This window comes from Primulina tabacum, chromosome 18 (genome assembly GCF_025594145.1).
Source record: "Primulina tabacum isolate GXHZ01 chromosome 18, ASM2559414v2, whole genome shotgun sequence".
Lineage (NCBI taxonomy): Eukaryota > Viridiplantae > Streptophyta > Magnoliopsida > Lamiales > Gesneriaceae > Primulina > Primulina tabacum.
In genome coordinates this window covers 6,653,978-6,681,925 of record NC_134567.1, presented here as the reverse complement: position 1 = coordinate 6,681,925, position 27,948 = coordinate 6,653,978, and the positions used below count along the sequence as shown (strand labels likewise).

Here is a 27,948-nt window from a genome sequence, read left to right as displayed (position 1 = left end):
GTGTGAAAAAGTTAAGCTAAAGTCAAATACCTGTTAACTTGACTCTAGTTTTGTGTCATCAGCCATTAGACACTTGACTTCTTCATCATCGTCACTGGAGCAGCTCAAGCTCTCAGAATCTGAATCATCACTGTCAGATTCTGTCCATTTTGACTTGCTTTCCTTAGTTAGAAGCACCTCATGCTTTTTTCTGTAAGATTTCTTGTCATCTTTCGATCTTCTTCTGTGCTCATAGGATTTATTTCCTTTCTCAGTTAAGCCACGACTGTCCTTCTTAGGCTTGGGACAGTCAACAATGAAATGACCAGTTTTGCCAAAGTTGTAGCAAGCATTAGGTTCTTCTTTGAATTGATTCTTCTGATTCTGTCTTTCGAAATTTCCTTGGTTTCTTCTCATGAATCTTCCAAATTTTTTGATAAATAATGACATAGCATCATTACTTAATTGATCAGCAGATTTTTCAACTGAACCAGTTGGCTCCAGTTTGACAGCAGTTAAGGTAGTTGTAGCAGCTAGTGTAGAAGGTTCTCTTTCTCTGGTTTGCTACTCAAACTCGTAGGCTTTTAAGTCAGCAAATAAGTCATGAAGTTCGACCTTGTTCAGGTCCTTTGACTCTCTCATTGCCATGGTCTTAACATCCCATTCCTTGCGAAGACCTCTTACTACCTTTAGTGCTACCTCTTTGTTTGAATACACCTTTCCTAGTGCATTCAATTCGTTTATAATGCTGCTGATTCTTTCATCATACTCATGAATGGATTCACCATTCTTCATCTTGATGTTGTCAAACTTTTGAATAACAACAGATAGCTTTTTCTCTTGGTTTGCTCATTGCCCTCACAAATTGTATCAGTTTCTCCCATATTTCGTCAACAGTTTTGCACATTTTTATCTTGCTGAAAGTGACTTTATCCAGTGTTTTGTATAGGATGTCTTTAGCCACGTTGTTCAGATTGACTTTTCTCTTATCTTCAGCTGTACATTCATCTCGGGGTTTCTCAATACGATGTGGTACCCCATCAGTTATGGCAACAGCTGTGTTTGCCTTCAATATCTTCATGGGTCCGTCTGTGATAACGTACCACATGTCATCATCTTATGCAGCTAGATGAGCCTGCATTCTGATTTTCCAATCATCAAAGTCTTCTCCGGAGAACATTGTAATTTTGTTGAATGAAGACATATTGATCAGTTTGTATATGGAATTATTCTGGAACAAGATTCAACTACTCTGATACCACTTGATAGGATCAGTTAAGGGTGAAAAAGTTTTAGAAGTGGGGGTTGAATAAACACTCACAATTTTCAAAACCTTTTCGACTGATACTCGGGAATCTTGTAAGTCAATATCAATCAGTTAACAAACATTTGTGCGGAAATAAACTGACTGAGAGATTGAATAAAAACTGAAATAATATGAGACAGGATTTTATGGATGTTCGGAGATTTCAAACACTCCTAAATCTCCCTTGCTATCTCAAGGATTGTATATAAACTAAAAGACTTTGATCAATACAAACACTTGTACAGACCCACTTCAGTTTTGGACTTAACAATGACAACCTGAAACTGTTAGTTACAAACTAGTTTTCAGAACTCAATAGAACTGAATAAATCTAACACAACTGATCTCTTCTAGATCGAGTAATATAGTTTGTGTTGAAAGCACGAATTATAGACTAGCATCTATGAATGTATACAATAAGCGTGAGCTTTTCTGTTTACAAAAATTTCAACAGAGTAACTGAATAGATTTCGAGTGCTCAAGAATTCAGATGTTCAATGATTCAGAAGTTTGAGAGTTGTCTTCAGTTGCTCTTCTCTGCTATTTATAGGCTTCCCTCCAACAGTAATATTAAATACAGTTTGAACCTTTCTATCCGTTGCATGCCATGTCAACATTCTTCTGACAGTCTTACACTGCAGATTTTCTGTAATGCGGCGATCTCACTACTTGTTGCAGTCAGCTTTTGTCGGTTGAACGTCATAACTGATTATGTGTATAGTTGAGGGATCAGCTGATAGAATGTAGTTGAGAAGCTTACAACTGTTTGTAGTAACTGATCAGTTTCAACTGATCAGTCAGTTGGCTGCGTAGTTCAGTTGCTGGTTCAGTTGCCTTCGCAAGTCTGCGTGTTTTTCTTCAGTTAATGGCAACATGTTTTAGATCATTTATCATTCTTTTTAGATCAGTTAGACGCTCAGTTTGTCAAACAACCAAAATTTAGTTTCCAACAAATCGTTTTATAAAATGCTCAGAGACGAGAATAATCCCGCTCTGATACCACTTGATAGGATCAGTTGAAGTTTTTAGAATGGGGGGTTGAATAAACACTTCCTAAAATTTATTTCATCAAAAACAATTTAGTTTGTTAGAAACTGAACTTGGTGTTCTCGATTGTATATGTTAGTTTGCTCACAAAATATGTGCGGAAAAGAAGTAAAAAAGAAGCTAAACTGATAGATTAAAACATTTCAAATTGTGGCATAACTATGTAAACTGAAAGTAAATGTATGCAAGTTTGTTTCTGGATGTTAGAAGAACATAAGCTCCTACGTCGCCCTTTCTTCCTTTTGGGAAGGCTCACATTGGAAAACTTTGATCTTTACAAGAAATTTGCAAAAACTTAGTTCAGTTTGGACTTAACACTGCCAAAACGTGTTAAATCCAAACTGAAACTCCTAGTTTACACAATGAAGAAACAATATACAAAATGTTCTCAAATACAATAAATTACAAATAATTCTCCTAGCAATTAATGATCCTTAATGATCAAATATGGCTGTGTAAAGTGTGCTTCATTGTATGATTAGTTTTGCTTGTAAGCTTGAAAGCTTGAATCAGATGTCTGTCTATGTAAACTTTTATTCTGTAGGTTTTTCCCTCACTTTGCCCAATTGATCTGCGTCTCTATTTATAGACTTCAAGCTGCAATAGTCACAAATTTTAAAAATGATCAGTTCCAAATAATGATATCCTTGTTGTATTTTGTCCAGGTCATCATTCTCTGACATCTGTACAAAATTGTAGTGTAGTTAGATTAAACGGTGTCATTAAAGTACGGAAAAACTTATCCAATAACCATTTTAGCTCTCTAGTGTAAGCTGATATCCTTGAGAATGAATAAAGATTTTTAAACTAATAACTGAATCATATCAAATATTTGATATGATTCGGTTAAGGTCCAAGTCGGTTTGCTTTGACTAGTTCGAATTAGAAACTAGTTTAGCTTGTGGACATAATCAGTTTCGTTTGGTTGGGATAACTCAGATAGTCTAGCTCAGTTTATGAAACATCTGCTACTTAAAATATTAATAGAATTTTTATTTTATTTTGTAAGCTCATTTTCAAAATTAGATCTTTATGCATGCAGGCAATAGTATCTGCAAATTTCTCATTTTTAAAATAAAAGTAATCAACTAACAAATAAGATTATTTCAGTTTAAAAATAGGAAATTCGACAATTCTCGACATACATTTTAAAAAAATAAAAAAATATGAAACGTGAAAATATCCTGATAACCATCAACATAATAAGATGAATGAGTATGAAAATATCCATCCTACCTCTAACTCAGAACATAATGTGCGGAAAATACGCTCCTCGGGTTCGAATGCGCACATCCAATTCCGTCTATTCAGTCTTCGACACCTCCAATCCCCTGATCAATATGCTCACCTGCACCATTCACACCAAGTGAGTCTAGAAACTCAACACATCTGTAACGTTATAGCAAGTACATATACATAACAAGCAACAACGAAAAGTACCGTAATAAAAATACATTTCATGATCTTAAAAAGTCTTATGCATAATCATGACCTGTCGAAGCATATACATGTTCATAGCATATCTCATCATCTCAACATATACACGTTCGTTTTCTTAATTTGAATTCCGTTCATTAGTTGTTTTTTTCGTATCATCGTATTAGGTGATTGATCCATATACGTATAACCGCGGTACCCGACGACGGGGAATCAGTGACAGTATTACGCATCCACTGAGCCTTGGCCTTACATGTCATCGTATTATCGTGTCATTGTATTAGTCACAACTAACTTTCATCCTTCAAAACATGTCATCATATACATCACTTATAAAAATAATGCATATACGTAAATTTTCCTTAAAATCAAGAATGCAACGTATTTTTCATATTTACATAAAAAGTCATATTCTTAAAAATATTAACACTTAAACATGTCAAATCATTTTTAGGGCGCTGCCAGGACTATTAACTTGACCCGGGTGCAAAATGACCATTTTGCCCCTAGAAACCCTAATTGACCATTTTACCCCTGGACCTCAAAATTTCGACCTGAAGCCAACCAAACTCCTTAAAACACCTAAAAACATAATTATAAGAATTTTCCAAGGGTAAACTCAAGCCCGTTCCGTAACTTATACGATTCGTTTTAAAACTTGGACCAAGGTCCCAGTTTTAACCCGAATTAACCCGAAACTTAACCAAACTTTCTCAAATTTTAACTACAACTTATTCACACCCTACCAGCTCTAATCAACCTAAATCAAACCAATTAGGATCCTAATAATCCGCTGAAACCTTGCTTCAATTTTTTGAACGTTACAACCTACAATCCCTAATGCACTAAACCCTCAGAATTTTGACTCTTGGCCCTATCAACTCGAACCAACCTTGAACCAACCCTTCCTACACACCTTTGGACCCCCATGGATGGACCTTATCCAAACCCTCAACCCCAAGCACGCCGTAAGGCGCAAACACCACGAACCACCCGAGATGTGACCAACCGAGACCAACCTTCAAACAATTCGCTCGCTCGGCTTCGTGACCAAGTCCAGTGGTGTTCGAGCCTCCTAGACCCTGACTCAGACCCACCAAGCTCTGGTCCAAGGCTAGGAACGGCTCTTGCACAGCCGACTCACCCCAAACTCCCGATCTAGTCACATCTGAGCCCTACAACAAAGAAGTACCGATCGGCTCTCACTAATTCTCGAACCTAAACCGACTCCAGCCCCTTGACACCTTATTCCTCCATGTGTACAGCCCCTAGGATCATGACTCGGCAGCCCCTTACACAAAAAGAACAAGAAACGTGAGTTATGAAACAAACCATGCATATTTCATGCCAAAACTTTGCGAAAAGAATACTACATGTTAAATCAAATAATTTCTCATGAAAACACACACACAACAGCATATACATAGCGTGAATGATGAGACAAAGAGATACATGGTGTGCCTTCGCGGTTAAACACTCGAAAACTTTGATATATTCTCCTAAGACGAGCACCAGAGGGATGGGGAATGATTTCTCTAGAAAAAATTGAAGAACTGGAAGGTTGGCTGCTGGAAAACTTCGAAAAGGATGCTGCTGAAGTGAGGGAGTGGCGATCGAAGCTTGCCTCTAGTTTTAGGTTTGATTAGTAGATAGGTTTAGGTTTATGAAAATGTGTTAATGGGCCGTAATTTAAGAAAATAAAGTTATTAAAATGGTTTTAGGTCAATAGAGCAATAAAATAAACCTGAAAAGCCCAAAAACCGCTCCCGAAAAATATTTCTTTTAGTCATGTTTTTGTAAATATTGTCTGCACCCTCAAAAAGTCCTCTGAATCATTAAATTTGCGTACTGGTTAAAATATGACTCGGTGATAAGTGCAATTTGTGCACTTAAATTATCCTTATAATTCGTATAGAGTTTTAGTTTTCTTGAGCGGAATTATGTGTCTTTTGTTGTTTTTGGTGTGATTTCACGAATCTAGGTAAGGCGTATTACATGGACGTTAAGAGGAATGAAAATGGCGCTTGGAGGAAAATAGTGAGCTTGGCAGGCAGAGAGACCCAAGCATATGTGCGAGTCAGAGGCGCGCACACGCGCGAGACACAGTGAAACACAAAGCGAGACAGAGAGCCTCGCGCACATGCACGATATATGATGCGCATATACGCGAGAAGTGCCCATCGAAGACAACAAAACAGAAGGTATCGCGCTCATTCGCACACGAGAAAATTTGCCCAACACATAGACAGTGACTTCCTCGCATATGCGCGAGGCTTGGGCGCGTATATGCGCGCGGCGCAAATCTCAGATTTATTAGGTTTCATCGTGGGCTTTATAAAAAAAGGAGAGGGGATACTTTTTCAAAAAAAAAAATCATCAGGATCAAGGAGCAGAAAGTAAGAGCCAACGGAGGACAGAACACGAAGAACGGAGATAGAAGATGCTTAGTCCGGACATGGAGACGGACTTTCATCTCTGTTCAACACGTTTTTAATTCGGTTCTTTACTTTACGTTTTTAATGATTACAAACAGGTTTTGTTGTGATTTAGATTCGAGTATGAACTAATTTTATTTCCTAGAGATTGATGTAGTTCTGGTCGAACCTATGTTATTAGAGTTTTGAATTTTCATTGGAATAATTCATCGTGTTTATTTGTGATTTCTTGTCTTTAATGTTTTGGATTACTAGCCATGATTTGATTGATTAAATAATTAAGATCTAGAACTTTAGAGAGGGGATGAAAATTAGGATTGGGGAAATCACATCGTCAGATATTTATAACGTGAAAAATATGTATAACTCTGGTGAATCCATAAAAAGAACCTTGTTTGTATATATTAATTGTTACGTGATTTTGAATAGATATATTAAAATCATTAATAGATAATACATTTCTATTTATCACTTGAAAAAGGGAATAGAAAAATTGCGAGTTCTTGGTTAATAAACATGATGTGATTTAATGATATGTTAGTCAATGGTAATTTAGCATAGGAGAGACCAAGCGAAATCATATCTCTAGATTGATTTATTCACTGAATTTCAACTGCGTGCTAAGAATTACATGATTCGTTATTCTCTTTAAATTGATTATAAACTATCTCATTGTTTTTTCTAAATAAAGTCGAACTATGTCAATTATAGTACTTAATATACAGTTTTAAATAATTACTCCTCGTGGAAACGATATCTGTACTTATACAAGTACTAAAATTTGACACCGTACACTTGCGGTAGTGAACATTTCGCAACAAGTTTTTGGTGCCGTTTCCAGAGAGTAAATTATTTAATTGCATATTAATATCGTTATTAAGTAGTCTTGACTTTAATTAAGACTTTATTTTATTTATTTATTTTGTTAATTTATAATCTTTTTTGTTTTGTAGTGCATGCGAAGATATGAAAATCCCGACTTGCTGATTTTGATCCGGAAATCGAAAGAACTACCAAAAGATTAAGGAAAGCAAGAAGAGAGGAAATTAAAGAAATGACTGAAAACAGAGATAATTAGAATGAACCCCCAAGAGAGGTGCCAATCCGAGAACATTTACGCCCAGTCGTCAACACTCACTACTCTGGAATAGCTCGTGGAACCATTGCTGCTAATAACTTCGAGCTAAAGCCCGCACTCATCAACATTGTTCAACAGAACCAATTTGGAGGTGTTTCTGACAAAATTATTCGATTGCACCTGTTTCCGTTTTCTCTCAGGGATAAAGAAAAGAGTTGGCTCCAATCTCTACCTCTGGGGAGTATTACTACATGGGCAGATTTGGTTACGAAGTTTCTGTCAAAGTATTTTCCTCCTACCAAATCTGCTCAGCTGAAAATAGATATCACCAACTTCAGGCAAAAGGAATTCGATGTGTTATATGAGGCTTGGTAGAGATACAAATAATTACTCAGGAAGTGTCCGAATCATGGATATGCAGAATGTGTGCATATTGAGTTATTTTACAATGGTTTGGATGGGCCAACCAGAGGGAATGTTGATGCAGCTGCAGGAGATAATATCTCCAAAACACCTGATGAGGCTTATGAATTGCTTGAACAAATGACCATTAACTGTTACCAGTGGCCTAGTGAGAGATCTGGATCAAAGAAACCTGCTGGAATTTATGTCGTAGACCCGATCACATCACTTACTGCACAAGTTTTGGCGTTGACCACACAGATTGCAGCGATGAACAAGGCAGACCAATCTACGTCTCATATAGCACTGGTGACCGCCGAAGAAGAGCCCATTGTGGAAGAACATCAGTACGTCAACAACAATCGTGGCTATGGAGGATAACAAGGTAATCCTCCCTCTAATACTTATCATCCAAGTTCGAGGAATCACGAGAATTTCTCTTATGCAAACAATAAGAACGTGTTGAATCCTCCACCGGGGTTCAGTACACAGAAGGGTGAAGGAAAGCCGTCTTTTTGGGGATCTAGTTGGGACGTTTGTGGCTGAGTCTGGGAAAAGAATGGCTAGAACTGAGTCTCGTCTTGATAGTATGGAGACAAACATGGAGAATATGGGTGCCACGATGAAATCTTTGGAAACACAGATTGGGCAACTAGCCAATGCTTTGAAAGATCAGAATAGAGGATAGTTCCCAAGCAATACAAGGTGAATCCTAGGGAGAAATGCAAAGCTGTCACACTGAGGAGTGGCAAGGAAATTGGAATTATGGGATTGAAAAGTGGTAAATCATGATCAGGGACCAATCCACCCCAGTAAAGCATGACTGGGTTTAGATCAGGATTCGAAAGCGGTAAAGCATTATTAGGGACAAATCCACCCGTTAAAACATGAACGGGGATCTCATGTATGTGGCAGTGGGTCTTCCCTGTCAGCCCAGTACTGTGGTTTAGTCTGATCAGGCGTTTTATGTATGGGTCACTTGCTTTGAAACATATCTCTACGCAAAATGATGAAATTCATGTATGTTCAAGTATGTATGTTGCAAGCATGTTTCAGAAAAGTTTCACGTTATGGACGCGTCTATGTATGTATGAAAGTTCAAGCTTTTATATGCATGTTCAAGTTTCAAGTACGTACGCTCTATTTTAAAGATTGCATGTGGTTTTACTATGTAGTACTTGCTATATTCAGTTTATACATGCTGAGCCTTTAGACTCACTAGACTTGATCGATGCAGGTGAGGATGACTTTGAGGAGACGAGGGGTGCGGACCAGTGAGCTGGCTTGGACTGAGTGGGAGGCTAAACCCAAGGACCGCCCATGTTTTAAGATTTCAGGCACGACAAATTTTATTACTCTGATTTCATGTTTTGGGTTACGACGTTTAAACAAGTGTTTTTAGCAAACTTTATTCACGACCTCTTTATTGCGATTATTTTAGATGAACAATTTATTTTAAATCGAAATTTGACAGTTTATTTCTTATGTAAGAAAATTTTTATTTTTCCGCAAAATTTCAAGTATTTTAAAAGTACGGTACGTTACATCTCCACTGTTGAATTATAATTCAAACTAATTCTCCTTCAAATCTGTGAACAAATCATGTAATTCTAGTTCGCTCAAATCCTTTGATTCTTGCATGGCAATTGTTTTGACATCCCACTCTATGGATAGTACTCTCATAACCTTAAGATTCACTTCTCTATTTTTATTCCTTGTCGTGCGAGTTCAATTATTATGCTACTGAATCTCTCGTCCAATCACTTAGAGATTATCCTGCCCTCATCTTGTTGTTTTCAAACTTCTGTATTGTCATAGTAAGTTTGTTCTCTTTTTTTTGATAATTTCTTTCACAAATCTGAATCAATTTCTCTCGTATCTCTTTGTATTAGAGTGGGTTTTGATCTTGCTGAAAGTGTTTTTATCAAGAGTTTTGTAGAGAATGTATTTAGGCACTTTATCAAAATTAGTTTTTTCTTGTCTTCATTGGTACATTCAATTCTATGTTTCTCGATCATTTGAGGTGTAACCTCTGGCATATAAACTGTTGTATTTTCTTTCTAAATTTTGATGGGACTATCAGTGATGACATACTTATTACATGTCATTATCTCATTATGCAAGATGAGCATTCATTATTTTTTTCCATTAAATTCTTATTTCGAGAACATCAAAAACCTACTGAAGGAAGCCATAATTTGCAGTAAACGTTTCACAGAACGAGATAAACTCACTCTAATACCATATATTAGGAAAGCTAGGGTGTTTAGAAGCGGAATTTGAATAATCACACCACCAAAATTTTCTTTCTTTTGGAAATGGTAAATGCTCTTCACTGCATTTGGCAGTCAAAAGCTATTTTCATTCTTTCTTAGAGTAGTAGACCATTGTAGAAGTGCGAAAACAGTCCACAACGATCAGTGAAACTGAAGCAACATAAATTATAGAATAAAGAAACACAAGGCTTGTTTATGGAAGTTCGAATGACAAATTTCTTATACGTCTCATGTTCTTCTGTTTTCAGAAAGTATCGCTAGGAAACTTTGATTAGTACAACACTTGTAAAAATCCTGTTGATCAATAAGACTTACTCTGACCTATTGAAACTCCTAGTATCATAACTTTAATACAATGAGAAGTATTCTCGAAAGACTTTTTCACATATTACAATCACTTACGTTGTAACTTATAATCAAAGGTGAACGATGATTTGTGAGTAATGCAGTAGCACCAATGATCCCCTTGATCGTATAAACTTTAAATGTGTGCTTGTATATATTTTGCAATAACCTTGTAAAAGTAATGCTTGATGTTAAGTGATTATTTCCAGAGATTTGTGAGAGATTTTCTGCAAGATCAGAGTTTCTCTTGAAATAACTCGAAACGTGTTTGTTTATATCTTTAGCTAAACTTCTCTTGGTTCATTTAAAATTTTCGTAGGCTATTTAAAATTGTTGCAACTGAGAGTGTTGTCGAAAATGCCTTCATCGACAACGGTTTTAATCTGTTGTCGTTTATTACCAACGACAACGGTTTTAAACCATTGTACTTTAACACCAACCACAACTGTTTCGCAACTGTTTTAAACCGATGTTATTTAATAACAACGACAACAGTTTCAAGACGTTTAAAGACCATTGTCTTTTAGCACAATTGACAATAGTTTTGCAACGGTTTTAACCCGTTGTCATAATATATCAACGACCACAGTTTTGCCACTTTTGGGAACGTTGTTTTTTATAACAACGACAACAGTTTTGCAACGCCTAAAAACCGTAGTGTTTTGTTGAATCTACAACAATTTAAAACCGTTGTCTTTAAATTTTCTTCACTAGAATTAAAAACTGTTGTTTTATTAATTTTTTTCATTAGGTAAAAACTATTGTATTAATTTTTTTTATTTACAATATATATAATAATAATTAAACCAAAAATAACAATCGAAAATAAAATATTTACCACGTTAAATCCGTGGCTATATTATGTTCAAAATCCATCATCCAAAATATGCCAACGATAAACAAAAATTTTATAAATTTGAATTTAGTACTGTAATTGACCTTGATACATGTTCGTCATCAACGTGGCAATGTGGCAGTAGAGTCCCACAATATCAAAATTTTCCAAATAGAAAATACGGATATATTGCAATCTTTTGTCATCCTCGGCCTCGATCCCTCAAACCTCATCAACATTTATGCATCAAAATCTTCCCATGCCATTTCATCCCGGCATATAATCCACACATCGAAAGCCCATTAAAACCCCATGTAAGAGATGAGATTGCAAGCAAAGACATGCACTGGAAACGCAGCTAACACAAATGGTTCATAGAGACGATAATACATTGTTTTCCCATAATAAATATATCCCACACAATGGAATTAGAAAGCTAAGTGAATTTTGACATTGTTTACAACATATCGAATCACTTAATGATATCAATTTTGCAGCCTAGCTTTGATAGTATCCAAACAATATTGACATTATAAAGAGTACACAAACAACATTTATATACGCAAGATAAAGTCATAACTAGTATATACTGAAGAAAATAAAAATTTCGGCATGACCTCCCCATAAATAGGACATCTCAAAAATTTTCAAACAACATTTATATACTCGAAATACTTTGCATACCAAATATACAGTTCAAGACTTTGCATACCTATTCGTAACATAAAGCACTTCATCAATACTTTGCATACATATTCGTAAATATAATCTTGTATGCATTACGCCCACTTGGATCGCACTTCATCAATTTCTTCCTTAGAGTACTCTGTTTTCATGAACTGTGAACAAACACAATGATAATATTAGTAAAAAACAATAAATAAAGACATTGAAAAATGAGAAATACACAATTATTTGTGAATATTGAGAATATGTCGAATATTACAATTGAAGATATTGAGTTCTTCTCACTGGTAGCATTTTTTTCAATCATTTCTCTCATAAATCTCATAACATAAAAATCACATTATTTCGAATCTGGTTGTCGTGGACCCTATGTCAAAAAAAATTGTTAGTGATTGATACACAAATTGAAATAATCGTTAATTAATGACACGTACACATGCATACCTTTACTACTTCCCATATAGCTTGTTTTTTCCCTTTCCTTTCCTTGTTTGAATTACAAAAATCTTTCACTCCTGCATACATCAATAAAAGTCAACATATGAGTGTTTTATTCACTAAATTAAATTTGACATCATTTGGAACTATTTTCCAAGTCTGATAACTTATCTTTACCTTTTCTCGAACAATAACTCCAATATAACTTTGCATCTCACCTGCAAATTCTCCTACTGGCTCTCCCAATTTATTGAACCTTACATCCTTTCTGATTCCATGAACCCTTTTTCTAACAAGCCTATCCAAATGTGTACAACCTCTAGATGATCTTTTTGTTTCCATCTCTGTAGATTCCAAAACTGTTTTGCCCCCACAACTATTTTCATCGGCAGAATATGCAGTATTCTGTTTAGGCTTTCATTCTTTGACATCCTGCAAGCATTTACAATTTGTTAGTACTCAGTTCTTTATTTTTCTTTATACATGAAAATGTAATATGCAGAACAGTAAAGGAATGTAACCTATTATGCTGGTTCAAGTCATTTAGGATTGAACTTAATTATTGTCAACCCAATACCCATCACAATCTTCACGAATGCTTGGCGGTTCATTTTCATCTATTCCATCAACATCCATTGATATAAACCCTCGTGTAAAACATTGATAGTGGGTTACTCATTTTCCAATTCATCACCATTCATGTAGTGAATATACTCTCTGGTGGGACTTGCAAGTACAACATGCCATGCAGGATCTTGAGGATCTTCAATGTAAAACACCTATTTTGCTAGACTGCCCAAGATAAAAGAGTCAGACTTGAATCCAATTATCTTCAGGTTTACCAACGTGAAACCAAGATCATCAACTTTAATACCGTTAATATTCTCAATCCAATTATATTTAAACATTGGAATTTGAAACATTTGGTAATCAAGTTCCCATATTTCTTGAATTACTCCATAAAAAATCATGTCTGACACAAATGGATTTTTCTCCTTTGCATTAGCAACTTGCATTGTCGTCGCGACTAAGCTTACTCCGGAATTTTGCACGAAATTGTATATCATCTCGCTCTTTTGTAAGATAAGTGACACCATCAATCAAATAACTAGAGTACTTTAACACTTGTTTGCTAGGTCCGCGCGCTACCCACTTCAATCTTTCTGAAATTTAACGAGTGGAATTGCCAACTACACTTGCAACCTACATTTCACAAAGTGCTAAAATTTATCCCTAAGTTTTAAAAACTCCATAATACTAATAATTAAACAGCTTACACTATCACGTAACCAGTTAATAAAGGTTCTTTTATGCTCATCTTGTAACCACATTTTGGACTTAGTCTTATGGAGAAATTTTGCAGCCAAAAATGTCATGTGTTCCCTGATGAAATGATGAGGATAAGTTAACAAATGGAATATTAAAAAAAACAGCAATAAAATTTTTCTAAGTCAAAGAAATTACTCAATATAAGGTTCAACGTCAACATCATTTTCCAATAGATAACGATGTGCTTAATTCAACTCATCATCACTAGTGTAGTGCATTACTGAACCAGAAAGAGGCTTAGTGAGTTGTACTTTCCGATGCATTGATGGGATACCAATTGTATCTACATTAGACATGTAGTCCGAGCAAAATTCCACAGCCTCTTCAGCAATATAACGTTTGGCTATATACCCTTCAGGCCGATTGCGATTTTTCACATAGCCTTTTATTATCTTCATGAATCTTTCAAATGGATACATATGCCTAAACCAAACCAGTCCACACAATTTTATCTCGCGTACAAGATGAATAGTCAAATGATCATTATATCAAAAAAAGATTGGGGGAAATATTTCTCTAGTAAACACAATATCATCACAATCTCCCTCTGCATCTCATCCAACTTTGAGACAACCGAGTGATAGTATCTCTAACATGTTTAGGCAGGACACCACGTATGGCCACTGGAAGCAATTGTTGCATCAAAGTGTGATATTCGTGTGACTTAAGGCCAACAAGTTTCAAGTCCTTCATCGACACGAGGTTTTTAATATTAGATGAGTAACCCGTAGGGACCTTTATTCCAAATAGAGAATTGCAAAATTTCATTTTCTCGGACTTGCTTAGTGTATAACAGGCTGCTGGCAAATACGTTCTTTTCTCCCCCATCTTTAGTATCAAATCAGTCCTCAAATTCATCCCATGAGGTCTAGTCTTGCTGCAACTCCATCATTTGTTTTTCCTGGAATGTCAAGTAATGTACCGATGAGACTTTCACAAACATTTTTTTTCAATATGCATCACATCAAGAACATATCGAACATGTAGATGTTTCCAATACTCAAGTTCAAAGAATATAGATTTATTTTTCCAACATGATTTTTCATCACCTACCTTCAACTGAAGCTTCCCACTCATTTTTCCCAAACGATAATTAATTCTTTCAACTCTTTCTAAAACTTCATGCCCAGTTAATGGTTTTGGTGTGAGTTTAAACTCTTGGTTTCCGTTAAATGCTTTCTTTTTCCTTCGATACGGACGAATTGTAGGAAGAAACCTTCTATGGCCTGTATACGCACTTTTTCTACTATGCTTCAACCTTGTCAAATATGTTTCTTCACCACATATTGGACATGCATGATATCCTTTCACAATACAACATGACACGTTCTCATATGCAAAAATCATTGATCGTCCATAGTAACACAGCTCTAAGCGAGAAAATTTTTTTCGATATGAATCATATGTATCAACACCTATATCCCATAAAAATTTTAAGTCGTCAATTAGAGGTGCTAAGTAGACATCAATATCATTTTCCGGTTGTTTGGGACCAGAAATCAACAAAGTGAGCATCATAAATTTTCTCTTCATACACAAATTTGGAGAAAGGTTGTAAGTGATCATCACAATTGGCCAACAACTATATGCAGAACTCATCAAACTATGTGGATTGATGTCGTCTACTGATATGGCCAATCTTAGATTTCTTGGCTCGAAAGCAAAATTTGGCCAATTGTCATCCACTACTTTCCAAGAGAGTGCATCAGCTTGATGACACAAGTATCCATCACGAATTCTTTTATCAGCAAGCCAAGTTAATTCCTTAGATATCACCTTCTGGTGAAACCATCTTTGAAATCTGGGAATAGGTGGGAAGTACCAAAGGACCTTTGCAGGAACTCCTCCATTTATCGTAGAATTTTTACCCAACTTCCACCTTGGCATCCCGCAAATAGGGCAACTTGATAAAATCCTCATACTCCTTCCAGTATAAGATACAACCATTAGGACAAGAATGAATTTGCACATAATCCATCAAATCACATAAGCTTTTCTTTGTATCGTACAAAGATAAAAGCAATTCATTGTCATCTGGAAGCATTTGCCCAAACAAACCAAGTAAATCAGTGAAACTTTTATCACTCCAACTATAGTTTGCCTTCAAGTTATATAATTTGACAAGTGCAGATAACTTTGTAAATTTAACACATACAGGATATAAAGTTTTCTCGGCATCTTCAAGTAGCTTATGGAATTGGTTTGGATTCTCACCATAACTATCATATGCACCATGTACCATACTTATAGGTTCCTCAGTAAAATATTTGCGTTCATCTTGCCCTACTCGATCACTATCATTCATTGAGTTCCCGAACTTAGATCTTTCTCCATGCCAAATCCATGTATGATATGTTAAATCTATACCATTACAACACAAATGAGCCCTTATAGTGTCAATATCTTTCGCCTTTAGATTACCACATTTTGCACATGGGCAAGGAATTTCATTCGGATTGTTAGCGTTTTGCGATGCAAACTGCAAGAAATACTCCACCCCAAGCTCATATTCATGTGACAACCTGTTCTTTGACATCCAATCTTTGTCCATTATACATACAACTAACCAACCAACAATGAGTCAAATCCTTCAAAATAGTTGTAAAAATACTGTTAAGTTGGTGTTCAAAATATTGTTAAGTTGGTGTTCAAAATCGGTCATGCAAAATTATACAAGAGTGAGAACTCTATATACCAAAATTTCAAGCTTTTTTTATGGACAAACAAATAGCAAGAATACGATGCAACAAACAAGACACACTTAAATGAGAAGGAAATAAAAGTGTCCAGAGTTTAGAAAAAGGTCGCCCTAAATGACAAACAGTTACACCAACAGAGGATGATTTGACGAAACATGAGTCAGATATTCATATGAAACTGAAGCTAGTAAATGAATTTAACTAACGAGGACGAAATTAGAATCCACAAGTTCTTCAATAAAGGTGTGAAATCTCATTTCTGGTCATATGCCATGCTGAAGAAAATATTCAATTTCGAAAAAAAAAATTATTATGGAAGGAGGCGACTACAGTGTTCGCTCCATCTATATCTCAAGATTCGGTATCATTTCCGTTTGGGGACCATAAGCCAGATCAATTCCATTAAATTTGGGGGGAAAGGAAATGAAAAGATAAAAGAAAAGCATACCTTGGCTTGAAGAGCTTCGGATTCTTTGAGAAAGAAATAGAACAAAGAACCCGATGATTCGGGAACACACTTGTCCTCGTATAGGGCCAAATTTCTGGCAAACCAAGGTCGCGAAGTTGATGGCTAGATCGCACTGTGGTCGGCCGGTCTTCCATGGTGTTGAGAAGCGTCGGCGTCGGCTTGAGATTTTGGGGGGAAGAGGGCGACGTAGCGCGGGATCGGGTTTGGGTTTTCTTTCTTTTTCTTCTCTCTTTTATTACAAGTATGTGTATTATAACACTACAAATTATTTAAAAAAAATTTCTACTACAATGGTTTTGTACAACCGTTGTCGTTAACCATATAAATTACTAAGAAAAGACCAGCAGAAAGACAACAGTTTGAACAAACCATTGTCTTTGACCCTTGACAAAACCGCATAAAGACAACGGTTTTTAAAAATCGTTATTGTAGCCCAAAAAAACACGCTCTACGACAACGGTTTTTAGTTTTTAAAAGCCGTTGTCTATGAGCGTGTTTTTTTGGGATACGACAACGGTTTTTAAGAAACTGTTGTCTATGAGTGGGTTTTTTGAAGCTACGACAACTGTTTTTCTTGAAACCGTTGTTAAAAGACAAAGCACGACGGTTTTTATAAAAAACCGTTGTCGTATGTGCGTTGTTGAATGACGATTTTCTTATAATGGTTTTTCTTAGTAACAAAGACAACACATCACCGAAGCTTAAAGTAAGTAACAAATCAGTTTAATTTCTTTGTAAAATTTAACATCGACTCATAATAATATTATTTATTTAATATTCTACAATTTTTTAATTATAAAGTAACTAGACGTTTATATTACAAAACATTTAATATCGAAGGAAAGAACAACAATAAAAGTTGGGTGCATCAACAAATTTAATTAAAAGAACAAGCTAAATTTACACATTAAAAACAAATTAAATAGAAAACTATATTATTTTAATAATATATAAAATTGAGTTGAAAATATATTTTATGACAGGATTTTACATTTTCGAAGACAAAAAAACATGTCCAAACTCGTCACCACTAGTTCGTGGGGGGTCATATATTTGAATTAATAATTGTTAGTTACGTATGCTTTTTGAAGTTTTGCTTTGTGAATTGGTGTCAAGGTTTTATTAGTACTACGTGTTATTCCATCAAATTTCGAACTTTTTTAAAAATATCTTCACCTTTATTGTCCAAATCTACTATTAAAAATTATATATATTGTGTCCATACAAGATACGTAGATATTAAATATTACATAATCTATAATTAAAATATTATTATAACCGAGAAGTAGTCCAAACTACCCCGTGTCATAAAATTTTCATTAAATGTTTATCTCATCATTAGCCTAAAAAATGAAAAAGAATATTATAAAGCAGAATAAATTTAAAATAATAATCTTGTTGAAATAATATGTATTATCAAACGTTGTTTATTTTACTAAAAGTTATAATTAATAATACTTAAACAACTCAAATATTTTAAATCATGCAACAATCCAATCACTATGTGTCGATCGCTCTCATAACATGAACAATTATCATACCTAACAATCCTCCTTCCAATAATTACACTCATTGCAAATATCTATCATTTTACCAAAAGTTTTAACTCGTGGTAACAGTGCAACTCAAATCTTTTAAATCCTACAACAGTACAAAAAGCGAGTGTTTATCATTTCTAACAGGAATAATTATTGCATCCGTTTTTATTTAAAACGAACAAAAATATATATTTGACATGATCTCTTATTTCTTTTTTAGATAAACCAATTGATTAAAACCAATATATAATTTTATAGAAAAACTAATATATGCACATGTAATCTATGTACATAACTTCTGGCTAATTAATAGTTTGAGATGCAATCTTGATCTTTTTATGGATATATTGGAGAATCAAAATCTTTGAGCCATGTTCTCCTTCAGATTCATGGGGAAAAAAATTCAATAATCTTCCAACTTAGAAATCATTTCATTAACCATTTAATTATGATCAACTAGAGAGGAGATTTCTTATTTTGAATATTTATACTACTTGTACAAATGGGAATTAAGCCCGAGACCACATGAATCTTGGGGCCTACCATTTACCATTCAATCATGAAATCCTTGATCTGTTAAAGATATTTTAATCTCGAATAGAAGAGATTTATATGTTTGATCTTAATTAATTTTGTAGTCAGATTCGAATCATGATTGCGACGAATAAAGTTTTCCTTTTACCATTTTTTTACAAAAATAAAAAACAAAATTGTTCTTTGCGATTTTGATTAAATATATTTGTGCACTATGTTTCCAATGAGATAATCATTCTATATTTTTGGTGATTTTTATTTTAAATACAGAGTGCAAAATTGAAATGAGGCCTGAATTGCTTTTATTTATACTGATCATAGTCTTCAACAACAAGTCCAATATATAATTGGACCCAAGTTTAATAGACCCATTGTGCACACATATGTTCACTTCGGCCATCCTGCCCATAAAAAGAACACCAATACCAATTATATCTCATATGCACTTTTATCATGGTTGCCATAATTATCGATCTAGCTAGCATTCTTCGGCCCTAACGACATCAAAAGATACGTGTGCCTAAAAAGAGTTTTTGGGATATCTTTAGGTTGTACTAATATTCAATGGTAACCTTAATTAACGTAAATGAAATTTAGAAAAATAAATAGTGATATCGTTTAAGGTCGTATAATCATGTTTGCACAATATTTGGGTCATGGGTGTGTCATGCACGATGTATGTCAAAAAAGGGTCATCGTGTTAGAGTATTATTTTCTCGCATCCAATGTACAGCTGATGCAAGAACTTTAAGTTATGGTTAGCGTATAGATATATTTTATGCACGTTAAAATGTTTTCTTGAGTTTTATGTTTTTCAAGCGAATATTCGATACGGGATCGGAGAAAAGAGACCCGTGACGATTTAGACGATTAATGAATAATGTGGTATTTTATTTCAAATCAAAAAAATTGGTATTTTAAATGGTTTATGAAATTTTAAGCATTTTAAAGCCTAATTTAATATATTAAGTGATTTTAAGATTTTAAACTTTTCAAAAATACTAATTTGAATTTGAGAATTTTAATGAAAATTTGGTACTTATTTATTTTATTAAATCTTCTAGTGGGATTAAATAATTAGATTAATATTGTTTTATCACTAATCATTTAACTAAGAAATTTTTTAGCCCCTAATTAAACCCCCTATCAACACACACCCATCGGCACACACACACACACTTTGTGTTTTCTTTTTTTTTTTTGAGAAGAGAACTAGGGTTCTTGAGCCCTTCTTTCAGCAGCCACCATCTCAACCTCTTCCTTGCAAATTTCGATAGATTCACGTTCTTTTTCTAGCAAGAATTGCCACAAATCGCCCCAAATCGATTCTCGCATCTCCTCGCTTCGATATTCGTTGTTTCGTGAGTATAAATCATCAAGGCATGTATAATCTTTCATTTTTCCGCATCGATCTTGTCATAGTAAATATTTTGATGCATATTGTATGTAAAAAACCGTATATGTTATGGAAAGTTTGAGCGTTGATGCTTGGAACGATTTTGGAACAACTTTTAGATCACAAAAACCAAATCTGCTGTCATTTTAAATTTTGCGAATTTTTGGTCATTTTCTGGAAAAACTTTCAAAATATAAAACATAGTACTTTTTTATATCTTCGATTTGATAATAAATTCGTAATTTTCGAACAAGGGACGAGTGAATTATGATTATTCTCGTGTGACTGCGCAAACTGTGATGCTATCAAAAATAGCGAGCAGGGTGGCGTTCGGGCGGTAACATCGGCGGTAAGATGTTACCGCCCGAGCGCCACCCAGATTGCTGAAAACATTTTTGATAGCATCACAGTTTGCGCAGTCACACGAAGATGTTACTGCCCAAGCACCAGACCTTCTGGACGGGACGCGCTCGAGTGGTAAGATGTTACCGCCCGAGCGCCAGGAATTTTGGACTTTTCGTGGACAGGCATGTATAATGTGTTAGTATGTTCGACGTGCAAAAAAAAATATTTTATGTTTTTGAGGTATGTGAATTGTGTTCTGACCAATTATGTTACGAGTTTGGAAGCCGGAGAACGTGTTCGGGGACCTCTCCACCCCGGTAAAGCATGACCGGGCTTTGATCAAGATTGGAAAACGGTAAGGCATGACCAGGGACCAATCCACTCGTTAAAGCATGACTGGGGATCTTATGTATGTGGGAGTGGACGTTCGGTCGAAAGGCTGTGATGATCCATGCCAACCCAGTAATGTGGTTTAGTCTGATCATGCACATTATGTTATGGGTCACTTGCTTTGAAAGATATCTCTACGAAAAATGACGATTTTTATGCAAGTTAAGTATGTATGACGCAGGACATTTATGAAAAAGTTTACGAAATGAAGGCAAGTCTATGTTTATGTAAGTATATTTAGAGTTTAAGTATGTATGTGATACTTTTAAATGCATGTGGTTTATTATGTATTACTTGCTATTCTCAGTTTATATATGTTGAGTCTTTAGACTCACTAGACTTGATCGATGCAGGTGATGACGAGTACGAGAAGACGAGAAGTGGGGACCAGTGAGTTGGCTCGGACTATGCGGAGGCCTAACCCGAGGACCGCTTAAGTTTTCAAGGATTTTATGCATGTTAATTTCACTTACTCTGATTTTTATGAAATTTCTTCATGTTGTTTAAACAAGTACGTTTTGCAAGCTCGTTTTGATTGTGACATTGATGACACATAAATAGTTTGTACTCGTTTATATTTCAAATATTTAGTCAAGCATTTTATTTATATTGCATTTTGAAAGATTATTACGTATTTATTTAAGAAAAAAATTTATTTTCCGCAAATTTTAAGTAATTTTAAAGTATGGTACATCACAAGTATGGTCCCTTCAACTCACATATCTCGATCGAATATACAACCATATGTATATGGAAAGTTGCGAATGAATTTGTAATGCCCGAAAAATCAGTTCACGTAAACCGCATGCATGCAAATTATTTGAATTGCTTATTTATATTATTTAATTGATTTAAAATGCTTAAATATTATATTTTACATGTTTAAAGGTTTAAATGGCATTATTTCAAGGAATTTATCCGAACATTCAATACCAGGCTGGGAAAAAGAGACATAGGATGATCAAGATAAAAAAAAATTTTAAATGTTTTTTAGTTTTGATAAAACGATTAAATATGATTAAAATTTTCTAAAAATGTTGTAGTCCAAATTATTTTACGAGATGAGCTCGATTTTATCCGAGAAGTCGGTTTTGGACAAACGAATGACTTTTAAAGGCCCAAAAAGTATTATTTTTTAAATCAAATCTTTGTAAACTTTTATTTTATAATTAAATAGATCTTAATGAGCCTAATTTATCTAATATTAGTGGGCCTAAATATTCCTAAACAAAAAGCCCAATAACCTTAAACCATTATACATCAATTTTTCGAAAAATTTAAATATAAACCTAGGGTTTTAAGCCACAATAATAGCCGAAATTTCACGCACTTCACACACAAAATTCAAAATTTTCAAGAGGAAAAATCAAGGAGTTTTCGTCGCCCATTCGTCTCCCTTCGCAACCCAAGCCAACGACTGCGTATTTGAGAGTTTTATAACGCAAAGACACGCTTCTAAACTCCTTCGACGCATCATTCAAATCATATTGTACTTGTTTTAATTATTTTTCCATGAAAAATATTGAAGCATGAACCGTTTAACGATAGAACAAATATTTTCAAAGTTTTGATGATTTTACGCTTGTTTGAAAAACGTTATGATTCATAAGACACGCTGTCAATAGGAGGTGTTTAAGGGATGGAAAAAGAGTCATTAAGGGACAACACGAGTGCTGGAGTCGAGCTTGGCTAGGAAGAAACGAGCCTGGGGTTTTCTATGGGGGGTCCACGCGATCATGAGATCGGCTTGGTGCATGGCGGCGTGCAGCTCGATCAAAGCTTGGGTAAGGGCCTGTGCTAGACATGGTTCAAGGTCAGGAAGAGTCCTAGCAAGGCTAGGATTCGTGGATAGCAGCTAGGGAAGAGTCCACAGGGGGTAGGACTCTTCCCCAAGCACGCGGATGGAAGGATGGGGCTAGGGTGGCTCGCGGCTGGGTTGGGGCTGGTTAGGCTGGTCTAGTAGATTCTAGGGAAGATGACTAGGGGTCGCAGCAGGGCCTGGTGCAGCCGTGGTTTATGGTGGTTTGAGGGGATGAGGGTCGCGACTTGGAGAGGGTAATAGGGATGCGCGTGCTTTGATAGGGGCTTGGGCTGGTTCGTGCTCATCTAGGCTAGGTCGGTTAGTGTCCAGGAGGGTCTGTGAATGGTCTGGTCCATGATGGCTCGGTGGTGGCTCGAGGGATTTGAGTCGTGGCTCAATATGGGTAGGCTAGGGTTCGAATATTGGCTTGGCGAAGGGAAGGGAAGGGCTTGAACCATGGTCCACGAGGTTTGATTTATCGTTCACGAGGGTATTTTGGGTATGAAAAGGCTATGATTAAAGTTTGGGATTAAAATATTTAAGTTTGAATTAATTCAGAAATTAAACGCTTCACGGTTTAGTAATTCAAGAATTAAATCAAAAATCCCGAGTTTACGTTAAATAAAAATATTAGAAGTCAAATTTAAGCTTAAATAATTATTTGGGATACTCTCGAGTCAACACAAGTGAGAAAAAGTCAAAATCAAGGATTTTTGGGTCCAGGAGCAAAATGATCATTTTACACATGGGTAGTACAAAAAGTCTTGGTAGTGTCCTGAAAAATCATAACGAATGCTAAATGATATTTAAAACGTTTACGATGAAAATATGGGGTTTTATTATTTATGATAGAGTTGTGCAATTTTTATTGTTAAAATGCTATTTTTCGAACGTGGAAAGGACATGATATTTTATGGTTAAAAAGAAAAGTAAAAATATTTTGAAAGATGTGAATTGACTGTGACAAAACAGATATGATATATGATTTTTGAGAATACCGTGAGGGAGAAAGCCTTGAGGGAGTCCGTTTATAGGAGAAGGCCCCAGAGGGTACGATCGTATTTTCATTTTATGTGATGCCTAATGCCCGTCCACATGCCCAATGGTGAGCTAAGACTAATAAGTCGACCAGATGATACTGCTAGTCAATTTTAAAGATCAAACTTCACCCAAAACGATAAATGATAGAAAGCTTTATGACTTGACGATTTATGGTTAAATTGTGCTTACAAATTTATGCTAGCTTATTTTGAATAAAAGTATGATTTTTAATACATGTTCTTGTATATGTATTATTTGTTACTCATGTTTAGAACGTGCAGAATTATTAGACTTACTAGGTTTGAATGTTGCAGGTGAGGATGAGATTGAGGGAGGCGCTAACGCTTGAGTGGATCGAGTCCGGCAGTACACTCCCGAGGGACATTATTTTCCGCATTAGTTTGGTAGTTAAATTTTAAATATTTTGTTAATGATTTAATTAGAGATTTTCATGCTTTATTTTTAAGTTAGTTTGTTCTTGTTAAAGGTCGATGTAGGGTTTTTGGTTAATTAACGAGTTAGGAATTGTTATGCACTTAAGAATTTTAAATACTAAATAAATTTTTGGATGTTGAAAATGTTGAGTTATTTTTATGAGGAATGTTTCAAATTTTAATAGATGAAGAAAAAAATTAGTAGGATTTTAAAATTAAAAAATAATGGATGTTTCAGTTGATATCAAAGCCAAGGATCCCAAAGGGTTGTGTTATTGCCATTCCGAGAAGCTCGAGAAGTCACACTTCAAGTTTGTGAGTATTTACTGTTTTGAATTTTATATGCTGAATTTTTTTAATGCTTTTACGATATAGAAATTTTGAAGTAGCATTTTTTAAAATTAAATGCATGTTGGTTACGTGGTTTAGACGATATGTACAGTTATGCCCCTGAGACGTGAGGAGAATTTGGTTTTGCGTATCTCGAGTTTTGCACTACCTAAGACTAAGTTGAGGCGAATTGAACTTGGTGATTTAGGACTGCATTCGAAATTTATAATTTGTAGGAAGGGGATTTCGAACTTTATAATTATGGGTTGAATTTTCACGAATCCTGAATTTAGGGACTGAATCAGAATAATTTGATGGAATCAATTGCAAGTTTTCGGAAATGATGAAGGTGATTTTGCTATAATTCAAAAATCTAGAGGGTATAAGTGTATGAATCCGAAAATTTGGAGGGCAAAAAATCGAGAATTTTTGGGCTAAATTGCAAATTTTAGGAGAATTATGGAGTCATTTTAGCAATTTTCGAAATCTATTGGAGCCGTTTTGCATTAAATTTGATAGTTTGAGGAGCTAGGAATGCAATAAGTTAGGCTTAATCGAATAATGCGATAACTTTGGGATTTTTTTTGCAATTTATTGAAAAATAAAAGGATCTATTTGAATGTAATCAGCAAGTAAATTACAAATTAAGGGTTACATAAAGAATTGCGATTGAGGAAATTAGACAGATATGTAAGTATGAGGATGTCCTAGAAGGAACGAGAAATATGGCTATTAGAAATTTTGATGATAAAGTAAGATTCGTCGGGTTAATAATTTTTGGGTATCATAGTAGATTATATAGAACTACAATTGTATTATAGGTGTTATAAGTTTATGACTTGAAGAACAAAGGATATAAATATTGGAAATAAGATTTAATCGACAATATTATTATTTTTTGTTTTATTGTAAGATAAAAATACCATTGGATTCAACGATTGCTATGGTATCGGAAAGTTTGAGAATTTTGTATTGTAAATTCCAGAATTTAAGTAAGATAATTGAGGGGACAAATGACGGAGGGAGAAAATCATCAAAAGGAATTCGTGTATATTGGGATATTAGGCAAAACTATTGAAATAATGTTATGAAGGAGTCGAGGAATACAAACTAAGAATATCAGAGTTCGTATAATTCTCGTAAGCTTCAGTTTACAAGAATTGAGAAAAATATTATTTGGAGACTATATGAGGTAATTGCGAAATTTGGGGAAGTAAGTTAAGGAATGACATTTCCGGGATAAGGAAATTACTCTACTTTTTAGGATAACAATTAGATAACTACCTTATGTGAAATAAGTCACAGTATATAGAGAAGCATCGAGGAAAGAGTAGCACAATAAGTTTTGTATTTACACGATACTAAGGGTAAAAAAAATTATATTGGAAGGTCGATAAAGGTTTTCTTCCATAGGACATTAAGATTTTGTAATTGTAAGTTCATAGGACATTATCTGGAATTTTGAGGTTTTATATAAGTGTTCAATTGGATAGTGGGATTTAGAATCAAATCATGATGTGGAATGGTGACTCGATAGACTTGAATCGTTTAAGTACTTGAAATGCTTGGGATTTAAGAAAACAAATATATACTAATGATGGTGGTAAGGACAATATTTCTGGTATAAACAAAGATGAGGTTTTAATAAATACCAGTCATTAAGGTGTTTTATAATCATGGATACTATAAGATGACTATGGATCGAAACTGGGCTTGGCAATAGGAAAATATTTTGGAGAAATTAAATTATACGGTCAGGACGACTCGAGGTAAAGTCAACCAATTAATTACTCTTCGGGAAGATAAAATAACTAAAGGTAACTTAATATTTATATTTGATAGAAGATGTAGAGTTAGTGAAATCTTTGAGTTTCTTGAGATCAAGAAATTTGGTATAAAAATATAAAATGGAAGATGACATATCAGAGTACGCAACGAAAGCGGGATATAGTGCAAAATTTAAGCCAAGTGGATTAAGTATGAAGTGAATGAGGGAGTCTAAGCTTTTCAATAATCAAGACTAGCCAAATTTCGAGGACGAAATTTTATTTAAGGGGGGAATATTTGTAACGTCCGAAAAATCAGTCCACGTAAATCGCATCCATGCAAATTATTTGAATTGCTTATTTATTTTATTTAATTGATTTTAAATAATTAAATGATATATTTTACGTTCTTAAATGTTTACGTTGCATTATTTCATGAAATTGAAGGATTTTATCCGAACATTCGATACTAAGCTGGGGGAAAGAGACCGGGGACGATCGAGAAAAAACTATTTTTCGTTAAATGTTTTTGAGGCTTGATAATACGATTTAATATGATTAAAATTTTATAAAAATGCTGGAATCCAAATTATTTTACAAGATGAGCTCGATTTTTAAAGGCCCAAAAAGTAATATATTTTAAATCAAATCTTTGTAAACTTTTATTTTACAATTAAATAGGTCTTAATGGACCTAATTTACCTAATATTAGTGGGCTTAAATATCTCTAAAAAAAATCCCAAAAACCTTGGACCATTATACATATTTTCGAAAAATTTAAATATAAACCTAGGGTTCTAAGCCTCCATAGCAGCCAAAATTTCACACACTTCACACACACAAAAGTCAAAAATTTCAAGAGGAAAAATCAAGGAGTTTTCGTCGCCCGTTCGTCTCCCTTCGCAACTCACGCCAAAACTCCTTTGAAGCATCATTCAAATCATATTATGCTTTTTTTTAATTATTTTTGCATGAAAAATATTGAAGCATGAACCGTTTAATGATAGAACAAATATTTTCAAAGTTCTTATGATTTTACGCTAGTTTGAAAAATGTTATGATTACTAAGGATACGCTGCCAATAGGAGGTGTTTAAGGGACGAGAAAAGAGTCATTAAGGGACAACACGAGGGCTGGAGTCGAGCTTGGCTAGGAAGAAACGAGCCTATGGTTTTCTATGGGGGGCACGCGATCATGGGATCAGCTTGGTGCATGTCAGCGTGTGGTCGGTCAGGGCTCGGGTAGGGCCCTGTGATGGACTTGGCTCAGGGTTAAGAAGAGTCCTAGCAAGGCTAGGATTCGTGGATAGCAGCTACGGAAGAGTCCACAAGGGGTAGGACTCTTCCCCACGCACGCGGATGGAAGGCTTGCGGCTAGGGTGGCTTGCTGCTGGGTTGGGGCTGGCTAGACTGGTCCAGTAGGGTCTAAGGAAGATGGCTAGTGGACGTAGCAGGGCCTGGTGCAGCCGTGGTTCGTTTTGGCTCTAGGGGATGAGGGCCGCGACTTGGAGAGGGAAATAAGGCTGAACGGGCTTTCACAGGGGCTTGGGTTGGTTCGTGCTGGTCTAAGCTAGGTCGATTAGGGTCTAGGGGGTCTGCGAATAGTCTGGTC

The 27,948-nt window shown here is 35.1% G+C and overlaps 1 long non-coding RNA gene across 2 annotated transcripts; it reads right to left on the bottom strand.

Annotated features, from left to right (window-relative positions):
- Positions 1-11,853: 11,853 nt before the first annotated feature.
- LOC142532171 (uncharacterized) lies at positions 11,854-16,755 on the bottom strand. Of its 2 annotated transcripts, none has more exons than XR_012816531.1 (3): positions 16,742-16,755; positions 12,087-12,194; positions 11,854-11,979 (listed from the first exon to the last, which is right to left on the bottom strand). It is a non-coding gene; the product is annotated as an uncharacterized LOC142532171 (long non-coding RNA). The 2 variants fall into 2 exon arrangements; XR_012816532.1 differs by lacking the exon at positions 16,742-16,755 and adding an exon at positions 12,272-12,310.
- Between the last annotated feature and the right edge of the window lie 11,193 nt (positions 16,756-27,948).